At 43.3% G+C, this 22,442-nt stretch overlaps 1 protein-coding gene across 16 annotated transcripts in view; it reads right to left on the bottom strand.

Moving 5' to 3' along the window:
* Positions 1-22,442, bottom strand: part of FHOD3 (formin homology 2 domain containing 3) — a 331,840-nt gene that overhangs the window by 236,897 nt on the left and 72,501 nt on the right. The gene's annotated exons all lie outside the window — the stretch shown is intronic.

The raw sequence follows: 22,442 nt of genomic DNA on the forward strand, positions 1-22,442 counted from the left end.
AATATTCTTAATGATTAGCAAAAAGTGAAAAATGGCTGTGTAAACAACCGCCAAATGTTTGCAATATTGTGGCAGCATCCTAAGAGATTGCAAGTGGATTCTTTTTTAAAAAGAACTGATTGATTTTGAAAAAAATAAGTAATTAGCAAGCTTAGTAACCACATGGAACAAGAAAATGGATAAAACAGTTAGCTGTGTCTACACCTTTCATAAGTCTTCCAATTCTGAATGACATAATCAGAACTGCAAAAAAACAAACACAATTTGATTTTATTAATTTAGAAACTAGATATATATTGTTTAGTTATGAGAGGAAAGTTTTAATAGATACAATGTGTTGAGTTAAATTCAACCATGCAGGGGGAGACGCAGGAAAATTCCTCAGGGATCTTTTGTTCATCCCTGAATTTATGCATCCAGTACATGACTGCATTCAGATAGCCCAATCAGAAGACCTGCACACGAAAGGGCTTGCCATACTCATACATTTTCTTTACAAAAGGCTTTCTGGTTGCACAAGCAGAATATTTTTGGCCTCGTGGAATCCACTTGTGCCATAATGCAAACAGGGATAATTCTTTGCCCACTACCTATCAGAGAACATGGCCTCATTCTCACTGGATAGACTTGTTCACTACTTTGAAGTACTGTTCTACTTCAAATACCAGGTGTGAACTCACATGATTGATTGTTCCTACATGCAGAAAAGGAGATTAACATCCTGGTTTGGGGTGAGCAGCGGAGGCTGCCGCAATATATTATTTGTTGGAAGAGATACCATATTTTTTGCTCTATAAGACTCACTTTTCCCCTCCTAAAAAGTAAGGGGAAATGTGTGTGCGTCTTATGGAGCGAATGCAGGCTGCGCAGCTATCCCAGAAGCCAGAACAGCAAGAGGGATTGCTGCTTTCACTGCACAGCGATCCCTCTTGCTGTTCTGGCTTCTGAGATTCAGAATATTTTTTTCTCTTGTTTTCCTCCTCCAAAAACTAGGTGTGTCTTGTGGTCTAGTGCGTCTTATAGAGTGAAAAATGCAGTAATTGTGAGCTGATGCACTAACGCAGGGTGCACAAGCAATATGCTGTTGTAGTCAGCTATAATGCCACTGCTGGTGAACACCTGGTGAAGGATTTGGGCGATCTAAATGGGACATCTGCAAATGATGCACAGGTACCAGAACAGGAATGCATCACTCTAAACTGGATGATAAACTGAGGTGTTGATATAAGATTGCCTTTGATTTAAAAAAACAACAGTTCTTGGCCATGTTTATGAAGTGGCATACTAACGTGTCTACGTATCTCAGTGATTTTGGTGTGAGCTCCATTCAGGGCCCAATCCGCTCAGGGCAGTTTTGCCTGGTGGCATGAGCCCCTGGAGACACAAGAAAAGGGCAACTTCTTGCTCCTGTGGGCCCTTGAGGGAAGCAGAAGGGAGTGAAGCCTTTATCAAGTTTACCCCTCCAGAATTTGGGGCAATTTAGCACCAAAAGCTTCCCACTCACCCACCTTCAGGTTAGAGTCGTTGAACTATTTGGGCTGCTGATTGACAGGGCCAGAAAGGAAGTTTTTCTCCCAACCTGATTGACTCTTGGTTGGGAGTTTTTTCGCCTTCCCCTTAGTGAAATGATGGCTTCCTTTCATTAGGCACATTAATGTTGCATGTATAGGGGCAGAACTGGCATTGGGCAGGATCAACACAGGGAAGGAAGGCCTGAGGGGAAGACTGGCCTTAGCATGCCCCAAGCTTGGGTTCAGTCTCTGCCTGTCTGAAATCCTCACCCTGGTCTCCCAGTTGGACCTTGCCAGTTTGGCTTGCACCATGACAGGGTTCAGCACTGGGAGACTCCCATGGAATGGGTTTGGCATGGGCCAACCCCAGCAGATCCCATCCCACTAGCAGGGGGAGAATAGAATGAAGGATTGACCCTGGTCCTGCTGTCCTGCCAATGCAGACCCTGCCTACTGCGGCCAATAAAGAGTCGGCCTGACTTCATCCCAACTCCTGGTGTCCTGTCTGCTCCTTCGCTGATCTTCTGGGACTCAGAATGCACCTTCCAGGGCAATGATGATGATGATGATTACAGTGGTAGCTCGGGTTAAGAACTTAATTCATTCCGGAGGTCTGAAACCTGTTAAACTGTTTTTAACCTGAAGCACCACTTTAGCTAATGGGGCCTCCTGCTGCCGCCACACAATTTCTGTTCTCATCCTGAAGCAAAGTTCTTAACCCGAAGTAATATTTCTGGATTAGCGGAGTCCGTAACCTGAAGCTTATGTAACCTGAAGTGTATGTAACCTGAGGTACAACAGTATTTGGTTCTTTTCCTCACAAAAGGGACCCAAAGTGACTTACAAAACTCAAAATTCTGCATACCAAATTATTATTATTATTATTATTATTATTATTATTATTATTATTATTATTATTGGCATTTCCAAAATTTCCTCAAAAGGCTCCACAAGGTACCAGAAAACTGAAACTGCCCTTGATAAATAGGAGCAGCTGGAGCACATGGAGGCAAGATTTTATCAGGCAACTTCCCGGTTCACAAATCATGTTCTTATCCGACATGACCCTCACACCAGTCTTGAGGAGTGGAATCTGTGTGCGAGTGAGATTCGGCGCCCTTAAATTTGGTACTCCCTCCGTTTACATTCTTTTCCACAAAACTCACCACCACAATTCACACCTCGCCTCTAGCCTGTTGCCTCCCCTGGGAGCATACGCTGCAAATTCCTTCAGAAACGCAACCATATGGACAATGCCCGCAAATCCTCCTTAGCAGGATTTGCTACTTTAGGAGAGCCACTGTCACACCAGGTAGCGGAGACTCTTTTAACGTGTGACTGTTTTAACTCAGAAGTGCAGAAATTCCCATTGGGATGGAGAGAGAGCCTTTCCCCTTGAAATGAGAGCAAAGAGTACGAGGTAACTGAATCTTGCATCTGGCAAGGAAGGTGGTTTCAAATCCCATCTGGTGTTAGGTTTCTAACAATGGTTCTTCTTTCAAAGTCATGATCAACTGCATTCTTTAACATTTCCAAGCAGGGGCTTGCTTGGCATGCAGAGGAGGGGGATGAGGGAGAATAAATTCCTGTCTCCTTTCTGTTCTTGGTTCTTTAAAATGCATGGATAAAGAGAAGACGCTACAAGTTTCCCCCAATTATTTCAGGAAGCTTATTGATTGCAAAATAAGATTCAAGGGAGCCCTGATCAGTGTGCATTCATGAGAGGCTTCTTGAGGCCTGATTTCCCCCTCTTTTAATTTTATTTTTGCATGGGCGTTGTGTTCTGGGTCACTGCATGCTTGTGTGAAATCACATGTAACTGAAACACCCCACTGTGCCCTTTTCTGCCCTTTTAGTGACAACTTCCAGCCTCGGTTCTGTATACCTGAAGGAGCATCTCCACCCCCATCGTCCAGCCCAGACACTGAGATCCACCGCCGAGGGCCTTCTGCCGGTTCCCTTACTGCGAGAAGCCAAGTTACAGGGAATCAGGCAGAGGGCCTTCTCAGTGGTGGCGCCCGCCCTGTGGAACACCCTACCATCAGATATCAAGGAAATAAGCAACTATCCCACTTTTAAAAGACATCTGAAGGCAGCCCTGTTTAGGGAACTTTATAATGTTTAATGCTGTACTGTGTTTTTAATATTCGATTGGGAGCCTCCCAGAGTGGCTGGGGAAACCCAGCCAGATGGCCCGGGTATAAATAAATAAATTATTATTATTATTATTATTATTATTATTATTACTACTTTTTATGAGTCCAGGTCACTTCCGGGTACAGCACTGTGCACATGTGTGACATTGTGCACACGCTGGTTATGCCTAAAATGGGGGTTGCCTGAAAGTACCCCTAAAATCATTGGAGAACCTCTTTCAGTGGTTTCCTGTAGATGCTAAGTAGCATGGGAGACAAGATGGAACCCTGTGAAACCCCACAGGCCACAGCAAGGACCAACAATCTTTCAGCGCTACCTTTTGCTTCTACTATTTACTTCATATACTGTTCTAAAGAACATTCTGTTCATAAAGTCAAATGCCTCTAATTTTGTCTGCAATAAAACAGTATCTCTCAGAAACATCCAAATCTTCATAGTGGACATTCCATACATTCACATCCAGAAATAAATATCTATGAAAGAAAGCTCAATGTAATATTTCCCCATAGGTCAGTGATGGCCAAACTTGGCCCTCCAGATGTTTTGGGACTACAATTCCCATCATCCTGTTAGGTAGGGATGATGGGAGTTGTAGTCCCAAAACAACTGGAGGGCCAAGTTTGGCTATCACTGCCATAGCCCAAACAAGACTTTTATTGGCTTCTCAATCTATGATTGATGGACATCTGAAGGTCAAAGTGTAGGATTAACACTAGGGCTGGGGCGATATCAGCTTTTCAACATCGCAGATGAACATCACCAGCCAAACATTGTGGTCTGGTTTTATACCACAAAGTTGAAAAAACAAGCTGTCTTGGCCTCAGTCTGTGATATGCCTGGAGAAATTGCCGCAGTTCTCACCACAGGAGCTAAGCACCCAGTGGGCTGGGACAACACAGCTTGTTTGTACAGCTCAGCTGGGGCGCAGGAGACCCATCCCACTTGCAAACATGCACAGAGAGCACTGGGGATCCTTTGAGGGCTCCCCATTCCCAGCAGAGCCATCCCAGGTGCTCCCCCGCCAGCGCTGGGCTGGGGGATCCTTTAACTCATGGGTAGGCAAACTAAGGCCCAGGGGCCGGATCTGGCCCAATCGCCTTCTAAATCTGGCCCATGGACAGTCCAGGAATCAGTGTGTTTTTACATGCGTAGAATGTGGGCTTTTATTTAAAATGCATCTCTGGGTTATTTGTAGGGCATAGGAATTCGTTCATCCTCCCCCAAAAAAATAGTCCGGCCCTCACAAGGTCTGAGGGACAGTGGACCGGCCCCCTGCTGAAAAAGTCTGCTGACGCCTGCTTTAACTGCTCCGCTATCACCTGAGTCCCTCTGCTAGCAATACTCGCTGGAGGAAGTCGCTAGCAGAAGGACCCAGGAGCGGTGGCGGTTTCACAAGCGATATACAGTGGTACCTCGGGTTACAGATGCTTCAGGTTACAGACTCCGCTAACCCATAAATAGTACCTCAGGTTAAGAACTTTGCTTCAGGGTGAGAACAGAAATGGCGTGGCAGCGGTGGGAGGCCACATTAGCTAAAGTGGTGCTTCAGGTTAAGAACAGTTTCAGGTTAAGAACAGACCTCCGGAACAAATTAAGTTCTTAACCTGAGGTACCACAGTATTGCTGAGTGAAGCCAGCACCATGGTCTGCTCCCCATACAGGTCCCAGGACTAATTAACAGTAATAATTCTCTTTGATTGAAATACAGCAACCACAAACTTTGGAAAATAAATCTTTTCTCATGCAACCTGATGGAATATCTCAAGAGAGTAAACTATGGGGCCAGCATTTTAGTCCCACTGTGTGAAGGGTACTTTCGCATAGCACTTCTATACACTGAAGCCTAGCCAATTTTTTTAAGGCTAAATATATGTTTTGCATGAACAAAGAAACAATTACACAATGTACTTAACTAGATACTAGATACTCAATTCCAAACATCATACCAAGCCACAGTAAAAGGGGATGGGTGTGAACAGATTATCCATCATTATTTATTTGCTCATTCATAAAACTCTCCAAGCAGTATATACAATAAAATTATAATTTGCCAGGGCTATTAAAAACTGGGTTTTTGTTTTTTTTAAAAAAACCAAGTACACACAATATAATTATCAAGAGAACAGATAAAATCAGCAAAACTTTCAAAACAAACATAGAAAAGTAAATTATATGTCTGTGGAGGCATGCTGAAATAAAAAAAAAAAAGTTTTTCAGTCGGTGTCTAAAACAGTATATCATGTTTCCTCCATAAGCTACTGAACAATGGGAGCAACTTATTTATATTACATTCAGGTAACTCACAACTTACAAACTTTTAACTTGTGTGCATACAGCTTTATGTGCTTGGCAAAAAAATAAAATACAGCAGTAACCTCGGGTTACAGTCGCTTCAGGTTACAGATGCTTCAGGTTACAGACTCCACTAACCCAGAAACAGTACCTCAGGTTAAGAACATTGCTTCAAGATGAGAACAGAAATTGTGCTCCGGCGGCGTGGCGGCAGCGGGAAGCCCCATTAGCTAAAGTGGTGCTTCAGGTTAAGAACAGTTTCAGGTTAAGAATGGACCTCCAGAATGAATTAAGTTCTTAACCTGAGGTACCACTGTATAAAAAGAGGGTGGAAAGGGGGCAGGTGGAAAAAGACTTGGGCTATCCCACCTTTGAGAGAACCAACAGAATAAAGATGCAGTGAAAATTTGTGTTCTTTTGTGTATCAATATTTTTCCCTACACCCTACAATGCAGTTAAGAAAGTAGCTGCTGTAAATAAGACGCCTTGAAGCTTGACATTATAAAATTATTTAGTAAAACCCATGGGGTGAACTGAAGTGAAGCCTGCGGGCTCAGTCTGATCCGCCCCAGGGCTGGGGCCGACACCCCAGCCCACCTGCCCTTGGCCAAATAGGCAGGCAAGCTGTGATCCACTTTCCAGCCTGGGTGAAGCCAAAAAGGGTTGTCCCAAGACCAGGTACACCCCTTCTCTCCATCACAACCGCCAGATCCCTGGAAGTGTTGTTGCTGTCCCACAATGGTGCCCAACCTGGCGGTAAGTGTCTTTATACAACAGAGGAAACATGCACAGACAATTTTTTTCACTTCTCTTCTTTTTTATGTTTCCACTGCCTCCTTATTTTTATTCAGCGCCCCCCAATTGCACCCAAGGCTACCACTCCCACCCGCCGATAAGTTATTTTGGTTGAATCTGTATTTTGCTATATTGGAAACTAATGGAAATATATGCAGGGGGATATCCATTTTAAAGATAAAGATATTTAAACATTGCAGTGGTTGAACTGGCTCATAGTATTTGTATACAATAACTAGTACTTCATCAAACTGAACCTGCACCCTTAAAAAACTGTGTTCCATGGCATTTCTCATTATGACACCAATGATGCAATAAGCACACTAATAAGCAACTAATAAATTTTAATAATGATGATGATAATAATAATAATAATAATAATAATAATATATTTGCCGCTTAGATGTCCTAGTCAAGATGCAATGTAAAACTGACTGCGGTGGGAATACTGTAATACCTTATTCTCAAGTTGTGGGTCATTCATTGTCTTGCAATGTTAGCTATAAATATACTGAAACAAACAAACAAACAAAAATCCAAAGACTACTGAAATGCTATCACACTCAATATTGGCATTTGCTAAGAGAGAAAGAGATTTAAGGCTGGCCATCTGACATATGCAGGTTTGTGTACAAACATTCAATAATGCAACTTTAATTACTCCAGCAAGGTGGTGGGTTTTTTTCTTGCCCCCCCCCTTTTTATCAGTAGATGAAAATAATCTTCCCTGCACACCTATTTTGGTGTAATTCTGCCTGCTTTCATAACTTTTCGCTTCTTGTACAGTTAGTGCTTCATTGATGCCACTCAGCTTCTGAACAAAGGCAGCCGCACAAAGACACCCTGAGCTTTTGCTGTTTTCCCACAACCCCCTTTGACAGGGATGGCAAAGGCCTTTTGCACTGGAGCTTCTGAACTGAGCCCTTGTTTTACATGTAAATGACATCAAAGATCTTTCAATGCACCTCAAGGAGGGAGAATAAAAAGCTCTGCTCACTGAGCTGGACTGGAATTCTCACGGGGGGGGGGGGCGGGGAGAAAGAGAGATCCCTAATCTCTTTAGGATGTTGAGAATCCCAACCACATCAAGTAGTCCTGGGGATTATTACAAAGACTTTTCAGGATAATGCAATGGCAGTGGGAGGGGAGCACGAGGAGAGATTATCATTGGGCATATTCTCCCCCCCCTTGAAAAGAATAAAAACTTCCTGTTTTCTCGACGGCATTTCAAAGACACCAAAATTTTCCTCAAACAATATTTTGATGCACTGCTGTGATCATGTGAAAATAATAATACAAATGCAGAAATGTTCAGGAAATTTCGTGCCTCACATATGACACCAAGAGAAAAAGATAATGTCTGAATTATTGTACCCCCGCCCCCAGATATCTTTATTGAAATTTGGAAGTACATAATTGTATGTGCACTAAATATTTTTTAAAAGGTAAAAGGTAAAGGACCCCTGACAGATAAGTCCTGTCGCAGACGACTCTGGGGTTGCAGCGCTCATCTCGCTTTACAGGCCGAGGGAGCCGGCGTTTGTCCACAGAAAGTTTTTCCGGGTCATGTGGCCAGCATGACTAAGCCGCTTCTGGTGCAACAGAACCCGAAACCAGAGCAGCGCACGGAAACGCCGTTTACCTTCCTGCCATAATGGTACCTATTTATCTATTTGCACTTTTTTTTGGCATGCTTTTGAACTGCTAGGTTGGCAGGAGCTGGGACCGAGCAACAGGAGCTCACCCCATCGCAGGGATTCGAACTGCCGACCTTCTGATCAGCAAGCCCAAGGCTCAGTGGTTTAGACCACAACGGCACCCGCATCCCTAAATATGGTGAGACGTAAATAAAAGAGAGAAAAAGAAAAAGAGAAACAGCACCTGTGTAGAAGGGAAAGTAAAGTGGGGAAGGGGGGAAACCCCAAACAGTACAAAGTTGTTACAGTGGTACCTCAGGATGCGAACGGGATCCGTTCTGGAGCTCCCTTCGCATCCTGAACAGAACGCAAGACGCTCCGCCGCGTCTGCATGTGTGCGGGCCGCGTCTCGCCGCTTCCATGCATGCACGTGACGTCATTTTGAGCGTCTGCGCATGCACGAGTGGCGAAACTTGGAAGTAACGCGCTCCGTTACTTCCGGGTTGCTGTGGAGCGCAACTCGAACACGCTCAGCCCGAAGCACATTCAACTCAAGGTATGACTGTACTGTACTTCACCAGATCTTAATTTGTATTTGTAAGAATGGACTCCAAATATCATTGAATTTGTCCATATGCAAGTTGTTTGTATGTTGCGAGTTTGTATAAGTCTTCAATCCAATCGTAGAAGGGAGCCACATTTTTATTTTTCCAATTCATCAGAATCAGTCTTTTTGCTGTGGTGAGGGTACAGAGAACCCACTCATATTGTCCTTTTGTAAGATAATGTCTGGATTATGATAGGTGGATTTTTTCTTGTAGACTCATGACTGGGAGATAGGTAGATATTGATCCTGTAAGTTGAATGTTTCTTTATCAACTGACAATTTTCTCATGAGTTTTCACTAATTCCCATCACTATGGCAGCAGTTCTATGTATGCTTACCTGGAAATGATCATCATTGAAGGTAGTGGGACTTTTAACGCTACCAGGAACATTGGGGGTTGGGGGTTGGGATGGCTTCCCACATAGATATATAGGGGAGGCCATCATTTTCTCTATGCTGCTCCTTAAAAAAAGACTGCACATTATGGCATACAGTCACTTCACGGGAGCATTTATGTAGCTTTCCTTTTTTTTATATAAAATTTTTATTAGCTTTTCAACATACATTATAAGACAATACCAACAACAAACACAAACAAACAAACATAAAAATTCATGTATAATTTCATGAATTTTTTCATGTACCCAATTTCAACGACTTCCCCATGCCTCCCTTTTCTGCATCCCTATTTTAAACTTTTTCAGCAACCCCTGATCTAGATTACTTAAAAATTCCTTTCTTTAACCCTTTTCTTTCCTCTTGTCCAATCATTTATCTCTGCAAATCTGTTATGCTTTACCCATGACATTTTAACACTCACTAATTTTACAACAATTTTTAAGATAAAATTTAAATTTCTTCCAATCTTCTTCCACCGTCTCTCTCCCTTGGTCACGGATTCTGCCCGTCATCTCTGCCAGTCCCATATAGCAATCACCTTCGTCTGCCACTCTTCCAGCGTGGGTAGTTCTTGTGTCTTCCAATACTTTGCTAGTAAAACTCTTGCTGCTGTTGTAGCATACATAAAAAACGTCCTATCTTTCTTTGACACCAATTGGCCTACCATGCCCAGGAGAAAAGCCTCTGGTTTCTTATGAAAGGTACACTTAAGCACCTTCTTAATTTCATTATAAATCATTTCCCCATTTATGTAGCTTTCCTGCATGGTCGCAGAGGAAATAGTAGCTGCAGTAAGCAGATGTAAAATAAATTATAGAAAGAGGCAGCTCTCAGATCACCTCATAAGTACTGGAAAAATTCACATGTAGATTGGTTCACTGATTATGTAGCTTAATGTATAGACCTGTGCATGGGTCAAGGTGTGTATATATGGGGAGGGGGAATAAGTTTTCCTAAAAACAGGGAACAAACCAGAGTTGTCCCCATCCCAAAATGTCATCAATGACACCCAGCTCTATATTTTCTTCCCATCAAATCTAGGTGAGGCAATGAGCTCTGGCACAGTAGGGGACTGGACGAAGGCCAATAAACTCAAACCTGGATGAAGGCCAATAAGCTGAAACGCAATCCACACCAAATAAAGGTGGATGTTTTGTCTGTCTGGCTGAGTGACACTGAACCTGCTCAGATAGAGTTGCTCTCTCTTTAAAGGACCAGGTACAATAGTTTGGCCGGTCTTAGACCCAACATTGCCACTTCAGGCACAGCTGGCCTTGGAGGCCCTCACAGTCTTATATTTAATTATATGCTCGTAGGTATGCTTGGCACTGATTTTCCCCTACGCTGGTTATGGCTTTTTTAATATTAATTTTATGCTAGTTTTGTACTTCATAGAATCATAGAATCATAGAGTTGGAAGAGACCACAAGGGCCATCGAGTCCAACCCCCTGCCAAGCAGGAAACACCATCAGAGCACTCCTGACATATGGTTGTCAAGCCTCTGCTTAAAGACCTCCAAAGAAGGAGACTCCACCACACTCCTTGGCAGCAAATTCCACTGTCGAACAGCTCTTACTGTCAGGAAGTTCTTCCTAATGTTTAGGTGGAATCTTCGTTCTTGTAGTTTGGATCCATTGCTCCGTGTCCGCTTCTCTGGAGCAGCAGAAAACAACCTTTCTCCCTCCTCTATGTGACATCCTTTTATATATTTGAACATGGCTATCATATCACCCCTTAACCTCCTCTTCTCCAGGCTAAACATGCCCAGCTCCCTTAGCCGTTCCTCATAAGGCATCGTTTCCAGGCCTTTGACCATTTTGGTTGCCCTCCTCTGGACACGTTCCAGTTTGTCAGTGTCCTTCTTGAACTGTGGCGCCCAGAACTGGACACAGTACTCCAGGTGAGGTCTGACCAGAGCAGAATACAGTGGCACTATTACTTCCCTTGATCTAGATGCTATACTCCTATTGATGCAGCCCAGAATTGCATTGGCTTTTTTAGCTGCCGCGTCACACTGTTGGCTCATGTCAAGTTTGTGGTCAACCAAGACTCCTAGATCCTTTTCACATGTACTGCTCTCAAGCCAGGTGTCACCCATCTTGTATTTGTGCCTCTCAATTTTTTTGCCCAAGTGCAATACTTTACATTTTTCCCTGTTAAAATTCATCTTGTTTGTTTTGGCCCAGTTCTCCAATCTGTCAAGGTCATTTTGAAGTGTGATCCTGTCCTCTGGGGTGTTAGCCACCCCTCCCAGTTTGGTGTCATCTGCAAATTTGATCAGGATGCCCTTGAGTCCATCATCCAAGTCGTTGATAAAGATGTTGAATAAGACCGGGCCCAAGACAGAACCCTGTGGCACCCCACTAGTCACTCTTCTCCAGGATGAAGAGGAACCATTGATGAGCACCCTTTGGGTTCGGTCAGTCATGCTGTTGTTTTCTTCAGTAATGATAACAAATAAGTAACAGTTACTCAAATCATAGGATTAACTTAATCTTCTATGCTTCTGCAGGTATACAGATGGGTTGGATCATTACCCTAACCAATGGAACATTTCATCCAGAAGTGGTTGTTTGTGGGAGGGGGTAGGCTGATTAGGTCAGTCTCTAAAACTATATATATTTCAAGATAAAGAGGTATTGAGTTCTCTGTGCTTTATTCCATGGATATACAAAATAAAGTCCTGACAGACACACTGCAGAAAAGCAGGGTTTATGTACCCCGTACCACACACAACTGGTGAGTCAGTTTTTCAGATACAGTGGTACCTCGAGTTACAAACGCTTCAGGTTACAAACTCCGCTAACCTGGAAGAGTTACCTCGAGTTGAGAACTTTGCCCCAGGATGAGAATGGAAATCGTGAGACGAAAGAAGAATGGCAGACAAAATTAATGGATTATGCAGAATTAGATAAAATGACAGGAAGGAGTCGAAACCTGAGATTTACAGAAGATTGAAAGAAATAGACGAACTATTTGAAGAGCAACTGTAATCAACAAATTACGCTAGTAGGACTACAAGAAGTTTTGTAAGGAGAAATGTATGAAGCATTGCAAAGTAGAGAAAGAATAGTGATATTAGTTAAGAGTTAAAATGTAATTGTTGAAGTAAGAAATGTACTGTATATTTAGTGATTAGATTGGAAATTTTTCAGATGTGATTGATGAAAGTCAAAAAAGTGTATAAGATGTTAAAGTACGTTTAATTATTGTTGAAAATGATATGTTGATAGAAGAATGGAGAACAAAAATGATAGACTACGCAGAATTGGACAGAATGACTGGAAGGATCCGAAACCGACAAGACCAAAGATTCACAGAAGATTGGGAAAAATGTATTGAATATTTGCAAAAATTAAGTGACAATCAGATTACGTTTGTAAGTTTTAATGAAGCATTGTGATGGGAAATAAGTATTAAAATGGGATGAAGTTCACAGTAAATAATATAAATAATAAAATAGAAATGTGTTTAAAGTTAAAATATGAAGGATTCGCAGACAAGTTGAGGGAAGTCGGAAAAAGAGAAATAAGACGTAACTAAGATGTATGGAGTGTATAATTTTGTTTTGTATTTGAAAATTTATATATATATAGAGAGAGAGAAAGAGAGAGAGTAAATGATATGTTGAAAATTAATTAAAAAACTATATATATATATATATATATATATATATATATATATATATATATATATAAAAGAGAACAGAAATCGTGTGCCGGCGGTGCAGTGGCAGCAAGAGGCCCCATTAGCAAAAGCACGCCTTTAGTTAAGAACAGTTTCAGGTTAAGAACGGACCTCTGGAATGAATTAAGTTCATAACTAGAGGTCCCACGGTATTGCAATAGAAAGTTAGAGGATGGGGAGAGAGGTTTCTGATGGTTTGAGACTATCTAACCCTGTCTGCATCCTCTGAATGTCTGCAGTAGACTTGAGGCTCGGAGAAAGCCTGAATCATTCCGAATCAATCCACCTTAGTTTTGGATGCAGGCTTAATCTGAAACAGATGCACACCTCTATTACCATGTGAGGCTCCAATACTTTGGCCACCTCATGAGAAGAGAAGACTCCCTGGAAAAGACCCTGATGTTGGGAAAGATGGAGGGCACAAGGAGAAGGGGACGACAGAGGACAAGATGGTTGGACAGTGTTCTTGAAGCTACGAACATGAGTTGGACCAAACTGTAGGAGGCCGTGGAGGACAGGAGTGCCTGGAGTGCTCTGGTCCATGGGGTCACGAGGAGTCAGACACGACTAAACGACTAAACAACAACAATTACCATGTATCTGCCTCTGCTGTGGAATTATCCAAGGGTACGAAGCAATCTCTTTGAAGTCTTCTTACCTTCTGAAGCTCTGGCCTGTTTTACCAACTCCTCTGCACCTGTGGCCCAAATTGCTAACTATGCAACATACCCCAATTTCATATATTAATTTGACCCCACAAAAACGAACTGTGAAATAACATATATCACCATACATTTATCTCCGCTACCTACACAAGCTTCAGCTTGCTTGCTTTTTATGTCATAATTTGTCTTCAGCTCACTAGGAAGTGAAGGTCATCAGTGATGTCTCCACTGCCCTTTGGTTAAAACTCTGTGACATGGTAAAGTGAGTAGTGGCAAAGCATGAAATCAAATGGACGACTGTAAGTTACAGCCCTCTCTGCAAAAGCATTCAACTGTCAAGTTCTTCATTAGAACCTGCACTCAGACACAGACAAGGAGCGTGAGCAAAGTGGCTTAAAGGTCAATTGTTCAAGGACAGAACACCGGCTACTGTGAAATCAAAAATGGAAACTGATTCCTTTTTCTTTTGTGCAAGAAACAGCAAGAATGGCCCGATGCACAAACAAAATGGATTACCTTTTGGTGCTGATGTTCTTCCCATCACTTGCTTTAGTTTACATATGGAAAGAAGAGCCTCAAAGAAAAGATGTAAAAGCTGATTAAGAGTGATCCTCCAGATTCAAGTCTTATGTCCAATACGTTTTAGTGCAAACTGAGTTATTTTGCACTTGCATAAACTTAGCTCAGGGTAAACACTGGCAACCAACCTGCCAAGGAAGTTTGCCTGCTTCTTAAATAAGTGCTAAAGTGAGCAACACTCACAGAGGTGGCTTTTGTTACTCCACCCAATTACTGACTTCTGCAGACGGGTGAAGCCCTGTCCCTTCATGCACAGCGGTTGAACAATACTGTTATTGTTTCCTCCTCCTTTGTTTAAGGAAACAAGAATAGGAGGAACAGGAGGAGTGTGCATTTGGTTCATGCAAACCCTGAATCTCAAGCGGAATTGGGAAAATGGTCAAGGGATTGGATCAACTCCTCCATGAGGAATGACTACAACATTTAGGCATTTTAGTTTAGAAAAGGGGCAAGTAAGGAAAATGAGATACAGACCTTTAAGATTATGCATGGAGTGGCAAAAGTTGACAGAGAGTTCTTTCCCTAATGTAGGCTTGCAGATTTTAGAGGAATTAAAGGAAGTTTAGATCAAGTGAATTTTGTCTATTGCATCAGATGCTAAATGACAACTTTGGTCTAATGTTGTCTAGCCAGGATTTGTTTTAAGCAATTTGGATACATCTGCCATTAATTCCAGCTGTGATGAAGATCAGCAAGTCTAACTGGTTGATTTTAACTATCTGTGCTATTAATATGCTCCATTTAAGGGATTAGCTTGTTGTCTGCTTAAATTCAGCTACGCAGCAAAAACATTTCAGACTATCTGAACTTCCTATCTACAAGTGGGAAAGTGCTTGTCTGAATGATCCCCACATAGGAAGAACCCCGTCTCCCTGTTTGTAAAAATCATAGAAAAGGGTTTCAGCATAGCCTTCTAACTGTGACGCTAATTTTCTATGTGCAGGAACTTGTGATTGTGGGAGCTTTTAAATATTGCGTGTCGAGGTCCCCAGGGCCACCCCAATAACTCACACATCACACAGAATTTTTGTTTAAGATTTTTTGCATAATTTTGGCCACAACTTTATTAAAATACAAATTTGTGAGTGGTTGCTTAGGCATTGGTTGCGACTATCTGCCCCCACCATGGGGGACAGACTGACATTCTGCACGATGCGAAAGTCAGAATAGGGGAATACACTTGGGGGTAGCGTCGGAGCAGGGAACCTGCCCTCAGCCCTCCCCAAATGCAACCAGGAGCTCATTGCTATGGCCCGAGCCCCCTTGACAGAGTGGACAAGCAATAGTTAGCCCCCAATTCCTTTAACGGAATCTCTTGCAGCAGCAGCAGCATTAGAGGGGCAGGCACAGCCAATCCATGCCCCTCAACCAACCAAACCATAAACCAATGCATAACCGCGAACCTTACAAGTTGTGACGATTTGCTACGCAGTAGGCAAAAACCAAATGGCCCCAGCCAATCAGCCAGATGGACAAAATTCCTACCAGGCCCCCGCTCCAAAGCAGACGACCCCATGACAGGCATAGCAAGGTCAAAGCGAACAACCCTAATTCTAGGGAGGGGGGACAGGCAATCCGATGCACGGGCGAAAAGAGGAAGCCCTAGCCTCGTGCAAGAAGTTTTAGCATTTCTGGCTGTCAATCAACAAATGGCAACATTAACTTCTTCCCAACATCAAGGGAAGCCCCAATCGCATCAGTGGCCAACAGTCAATTAGCCCGCCCCCAACTTTGGAGTGTCCTGGCGGCCCCCACTGCAACACGTGCTCTCCATGAAGGAGAACACACTTTGTACTACCTATGATTGTGAATTAGGTTCAGCAAAAATAGGGGGCAGGGAACCCTTGCTAAAGATGCCATCAGCTCAGGAGGGGTTGCAGAAAGGGGTGGAAGTATTTGCCCATAAAGAGTGAGGTCAGCAACCAATGTCTTCTCAAATATGATTGGATACTTGGGCATCATCATGTTCACTATCTGATCCCCCTATTGCCTAGGCTCACATTCCCATGAAAATGTCATTATGTATAAAAAGGGTACAAAGCAGCTGACAAACAGGTAGTGAAGCATTTAAGAAATGCTCTCAATTCTGAGACACTTCACAGCCCCAGTCAGCCTCTATTTGGGTTATTGCAGAGGGTGGGATAAGCCCTCTTTCGAATTATTATTTTGAATATAGTTGCATTTCTCCAAGCTTATAAAAGGAAGATTTAATGGGGGGGGAGTATTGGGAAGGGGGAAGAATCTATAAGCAAGTATACTATATAAAATATATTCTGATGTATTACCAAGAGATTATGAACATAAGTATGCTTTTCCGCACACACAAAGGCTGTCACTATTTTTGTGTAGGATTCATTTACATACCAGCAAAGACTCTCCTCCTGCAAAAGAGGGGAGTGGTTGTGGGCGGGAGCCGGTCCCCGCCTCAAGCAGGGGGCCTCCTCTCACCTGGTTGGCGCACCACGCCCACGGGCAGGCACCCAACCAGGTGCCTTCGAAGGGGCGTGGACGGCAGCGTAAATCGCTGCTGTGCCAGCCAAGCGGCCCTCACTCTTCGTCATCCCGTCGCAAGTCAACAGGACCGTCTGGTTTGCTGCTGCCAGGGAAGTATTTGCAAGCTTCGGAGTTAGGGGGGAGTGTGCGGGGCCAGTAATTTATTTCACGTGTTGGCCGGTCCGTCTGTCGTTGGGTGTTGGTCTCGCTTAATTTAGCCTATTTCGTCTTTTGGGTTATCGGTTCTCACCAACTGGGTGCTACAGTAGTTGCCGTAGTTTTAAACCTTCATTTTAAAATTTGCGAGTTTTCACACACACCCCTTATTCCTCCAGGCTGCACAATTAAAGGAGCAGGCCACTCCTGCCCCCCCCCAATAGATTTTTTTTTTTTTGCAACAAGGAAAGTGATGGGGAAATTTTGCTGAATGCAACATCATCTAATCTCCCTGCAAGCCAATCAGAATGAATGTGTGATAAGCAGCCAAGTTCAACAAATCTCCAAGCAAACAAATTAGGATGGAGGCTCAATAAACAGGTAATCAGGAAGCCACCTGAGATGCTGAAGATCTGGCAACCCTAGTGCTGTGTAGGGTCGTCAGCAGCCAATATGAAATCAATCTTGCATCAAAAATAAAAGCATTTTTGGTACATCTGGGCTTCGCTTCTCTCTCTGCCACTTTCCTCTCTCTCTCTTCCCACAGCTGAGAACTTCAGTAAGATATAATTAGCTATACGAGCCACGTCCTAGGAATGTTAAATGTTTAAAATATGCCCAGGGGAGAGTGACAGAGAAAGAAAGAGGTTTAAGCTATTTCAGACAATTACTACCCATCTCGTTTAAAAGAAAAAAGAAGAAAAAGAATGAGGAGACCGTTTATAGGGGAAACAGAGTTTTTAATGCAGGGTCTTGTGAGTTCGGCAATTACCGTATTTTTTGCTCTATAAGACTCACTTTTTCCGTCCTAAAAAGTAAGAGGAAATGTGTGTGCGTCTTATGGAGCGAATGCAGGCTGCGCAGCTATCCCAGAAGCCAGAACAGCAAGAGGGATTGCTGCTTTCACTGCGCAGTGATCCCTCTTGCTGTTCTGGCTTCTGAGATTCAGAATATTTTTTTCCTTATTTTCCTCCTCAAAAACTAGGTGCGTCTTGTGGTCTGGTGCATCTTATAGAGCGAAAAATACGGTGCTTGCTGCCGAGATTTGTGAGGTGAATTTAATAAAACCGTATGAGAATTCACGTGTACTAATCAGAGTGGTAATGCTTTCCACAACCACTTTAGGAAATAGAACTTCTTCTGGTTTGACTTATTTTGCACAGTGTCTGCACACCTATAGAAGGGGAAGAAATGGAGGCAGTGAGAGATTTTACTTTCTTGGTCTCCATGATCACTGCAGATGGTGACAGCAGCCACAAAATTAAAAGACGCCTGCTTCTTGGGAGAAAAGCCATGACAAACCAAGACAGCATCTCAAAAAGCTGAGACATCACCTCGCCAACAAAGGTCCGTATAGTTGAAGCCATGGTTTCCCCAATAGTGATGTATGGAAGTGAGAGCTGGACCATAAAGAAGGCTGATCACTGAAGAATGGATGCTTTGGAATTATGGTGCTGGAGGAGACTCTTGAGAGTCCCATGGGCTGCAAGAAGATCAAACCTATCCATTCTGAAGGAAATCAACCCTGAGTGCTCACTGGAAGGACAGATCCTGAAGCTGAGGCTCCAATACTTTGGCTACCTCATGAGAAGAGAAGACTCCCTGGAAAAGACCCTGATGTTGGGAAAGATGGAGGGCACAAGGAGAAGGGGACAACAGAGGACGAGATGGTTGGATAGTGTTTTCGAGGTTACCAGCATGAGTTTGACCAAACTGCGGGAGACAGTGGAAGACAGGAGTGCCTGGCGTGCTCTGGTCCATGGGGTCATGAAGAGTCGGACACGACTAAACGACTAAACAACAACAAATGCTTTCCACAACCACTTTAGGAAATAGAACTTTCTCTGGTTTGACTTATTTTGCACAATGTCTGCACACCTGTAGCTGGCAAAAATGCACAAAGAAGCCCAAATGCTACCAGTCACAGGCCACATGCAGTATACCTGTTACATGGTTCTGAGAAGAACCGTCACCTGCTATGAAAAGAATAGGTGCAGCCAAGAGAGTCAAAATACTTTAATGACACCATAATCTAGCATCAAGAGGTTTAAATCTTCGCAGCATGAAACTTGAAATTATCTTGATGTCAGATGAGCTTTTAGCAATTACTGTCACTTTTTCTTTTAAATGTGTGATTTGAAATTCGAAGCCATTTCAAAACCTCATTTTTCAAAACTCTGCTATCTATACGAAGAACATTAGGACTCAGTTACAACGGCCTAATTATTCTTTAGTAGCGATTCTAGATAAACTGGTTATCCCTGAGCAAGTCTAGCTTTAACCAAGCGAATAGTTAAGATGTAATATAATAACCTCCTGACACATAGAAATTGCAGGACTATGCACTGTAGTTCTGTCTTTCAGAAGCTGCTATATTATGTTTGGGCCTGCAAAATCACAAAGAACAAAATCAAGAATTCCAACAGTACTTACTGAGGGTTCCTTAGCCTCTTACTCCAAAGGCACAAAGGTGCCTCCATAAGGCACACCCATGTTGGCAAACATGCCCATGTGGTATAAAAATACAGGCATCCATCCCTTCATAAAGATTTCCAAATGATAAGGTGATGAGGCTGGGGTTGCCAACCCAGTGCCCACAGCATCATGCAGTCTGTGAAGGCTTCCATTAGTGTCGCTGCACAGGTGATGAGCTTTCATCTGAAAAAAAAAAGTTTCTAGCCATCCTAGAAAGAGAGTTATGGGGGGGGGGGAATGTGCCGGTTCCTTCTAAGTGATTTCTGTGAAACAAGTGTGATGTGGCTGCCTTGTATATTTTACCTGGTACCACTGAGGAATACTCCTTGCTGTTATTAGGCAGTAGCAGTATTACTGTGTGAGATCCATCATCAGGACTAGCACAACACAGCTGTCCCATGGCAAGCATAAGGATTATCTGTCTAATTTTGTTATAACATGCTCCCCATGAGCCAGGCTCATGGCCCAAACAGTGCTAGCTTGTGAAAACTGAGGCCTCCATGAGGGGACCATTCACATGGCTGCCATGTGACTGGGACTGGGAGTGGCCGCCGGGACCACATAACACCGGTTCTGAGAGATCTGCATTGGCTCCCAGTACGTTTCCGAGCACGATTCAAAGTGTTGGTGCTGACCTTTAAAGCCCTAAACGGCCTCGGTCCTGTATACCTGAAGGAGCGTCTCCACCCCCATCATTCAGCCAGGACAGTGAGATCCAGCGCCGAGGGCCTTCTGGTGGTTCCCTCATTGCGAGAAGTGAGGCTACAGGGAACCAGACAGAGGGCCTTCTCGGTAGTGGCGCCCGCCCTGTGGAACGCCCTCCCATCAGATGTCAAAGAGATAAATAATTACCTGACATTCAGAAGACATCTTAAGGCAGCCCTGTTCAGGGAAGTTTTTAACATGTAACGCTGTACTGTTTTTAACACTGATTGGGAGCCGCCCAGAGTGGCTGGGGAAACTCAGCCAGATGGGCGGGGTATAAATAATAAATTATTATTATTATTATTATTATTATTATTATTATTATTATTATTTGAATTCACATGCTCAGCCATAGATCCACATGGGGAATAGATTACAGTCACACCTGAACCTCAAGGAGATACTTCAGATAAAAGAGATCAGTGTTTCCAGGTAAATTTACCAATAGTTAAGGTAAAGTGACCCCTGACCATTAGGTCCAGTTGTGACCGACTCTGGAGTTGCGGTGCTCATCTCGCTTTATTGGCCGAGGGAGCCGGCGTACAGTTTCTGGGTCATGTGGCCAGCATGACTAAGCTGCTTCTGGCGAACCAGAGCAGCACACGGAAATGCCGTTTACCTTCCCGCCGGAGCAGTACCTATTTATCTAGTTGCACTTTGATGTGTTTCCGAGCAACGGGTGCTCACCCCATCACGGGGATTCGAACTGCCAGCCTTCTGATCGGCAAATCCTAGGCTCTGAGGTTTAACCCACAGCACCACCCACGTCCTTAATTAGTTGGTGCCTGGCTTGTTTATACAGCTTGTTTATACCCTCGGGTTACGTCCCTCTCTGGATACATAATCTTCAGGTTGCGAAAGCGGCAAACCCGGAAGTATTTTTCAGGGTTTTGCCACTCGTGCATGCGCAGAAGCCCTCTGCGCACAGAAGCAGCGCCTCTGGTTACGGATTTTTCAGGGTGCGCATGGAACCCCAGGATGAATTAAATCCATATCCAGAGGGTCCCCTGTATAGTAAAATATGTAACCCTGGCCGTGGAAGAAAATTCTCCCATAGGTAGTAAGGATTAGAAATCAACATGTCTTCGATAAAACACAGCGACTGCCTAGTAATGTCTTTTCCGTATTTCTGCTGTTCTTTGCTTTTGAAATTGCTTTTGAATTTGTTTTTGTGGGTCTTTGGATCGTAATAAAGAAAGTACTGTATTGGCTTAAATATAAGTCGCACCCACAAATAAGCCGCATCTTTAAAATTCAAGGAGGAAAAAGAAAAAAGACAATATCCAAATATAAGCAGTTCCCTTAAATTTCTGCAGGCACTCACACCCGTTCTGTTTTACCGTATGTCTGTTTCAGCAGCGATATCGTAAAAGCCAATTTTTGTAAGGTCGCGAATTTAAGCTGCACTTTAACTTTTCACAGTTGGAATTTGGAAAAAAAAATGTGGCTTATATTCAGGCCACTACGGTATGTACACCTAAAGCGCATAACTTAAACATAATTCAGGGTGAGGGTTTTGGTTTGCTCTTTTCGGAAACCAAGAAGATGCCAGGCTGCAGTGAGTGGAGGAGGAGGAGGAGAATTATCATTTTCATTTACTAAATTTGTATACCACCCTTCATCCATAGATCTCAGGGCAGTTCACCAGATAAAAATGGGGAGCCACTGCAGAAACGTCGTGTTCTTGTGTTGCCATCCTCCGGACTTCTTGTGAGGAAGACATACGAAGAAGGACCTCCAGTGATGATCACAGGGTTGCATTTAGCTGCCCATCACCAGTGGAACAACTACCTTTAAACATGACAAATTGACTGATTACCAATTTTCTTCGGTTTTTAGAACAACATACTTCAATATCAATTAAAGTGTATGCAAGGGGGTGGCTTATATGGCCCAGCCACCACAGCTGTGAAATGTGTGTTGAGATGGAAGAGCCATGCAAAAAAATTCACAGGAGAAGATTTGCTTGGATGGGGGCAATCCACTTCCCATTTCTTTGTTATGCTGAAAGAGACTCTTGTTTATCTTAGGGGATAGCCAACACAGTTTCCCTCCTTATGTGTCGGGACTACAACTCCCATGATTCTTGACAATTCATCATAGTTCCTTCAGGGCTGATGGGAGTTGTATTCCACATGTGGAGGGCAGCATGAGGACTACCTCTGCATTTAGCACCTCTTTTCATTCTGACCTTTAGTTTTGCTGTCCCTGTCCCAACACGTCTGGGCTAGTCATCTGCACTCCTCCTTGGTGATCTATCCTTCCTTCCAATTCTTACACATG

Source organism: Podarcis raffonei, chromosome 13 (assembly GCF_027172205.1).
Source record: "Podarcis raffonei isolate rPodRaf1 chromosome 13, rPodRaf1.pri, whole genome shotgun sequence".
NCBI lineage: Eukaryota > Metazoa > Chordata > Lepidosauria > Squamata > Lacertidae > Podarcis > Podarcis raffonei.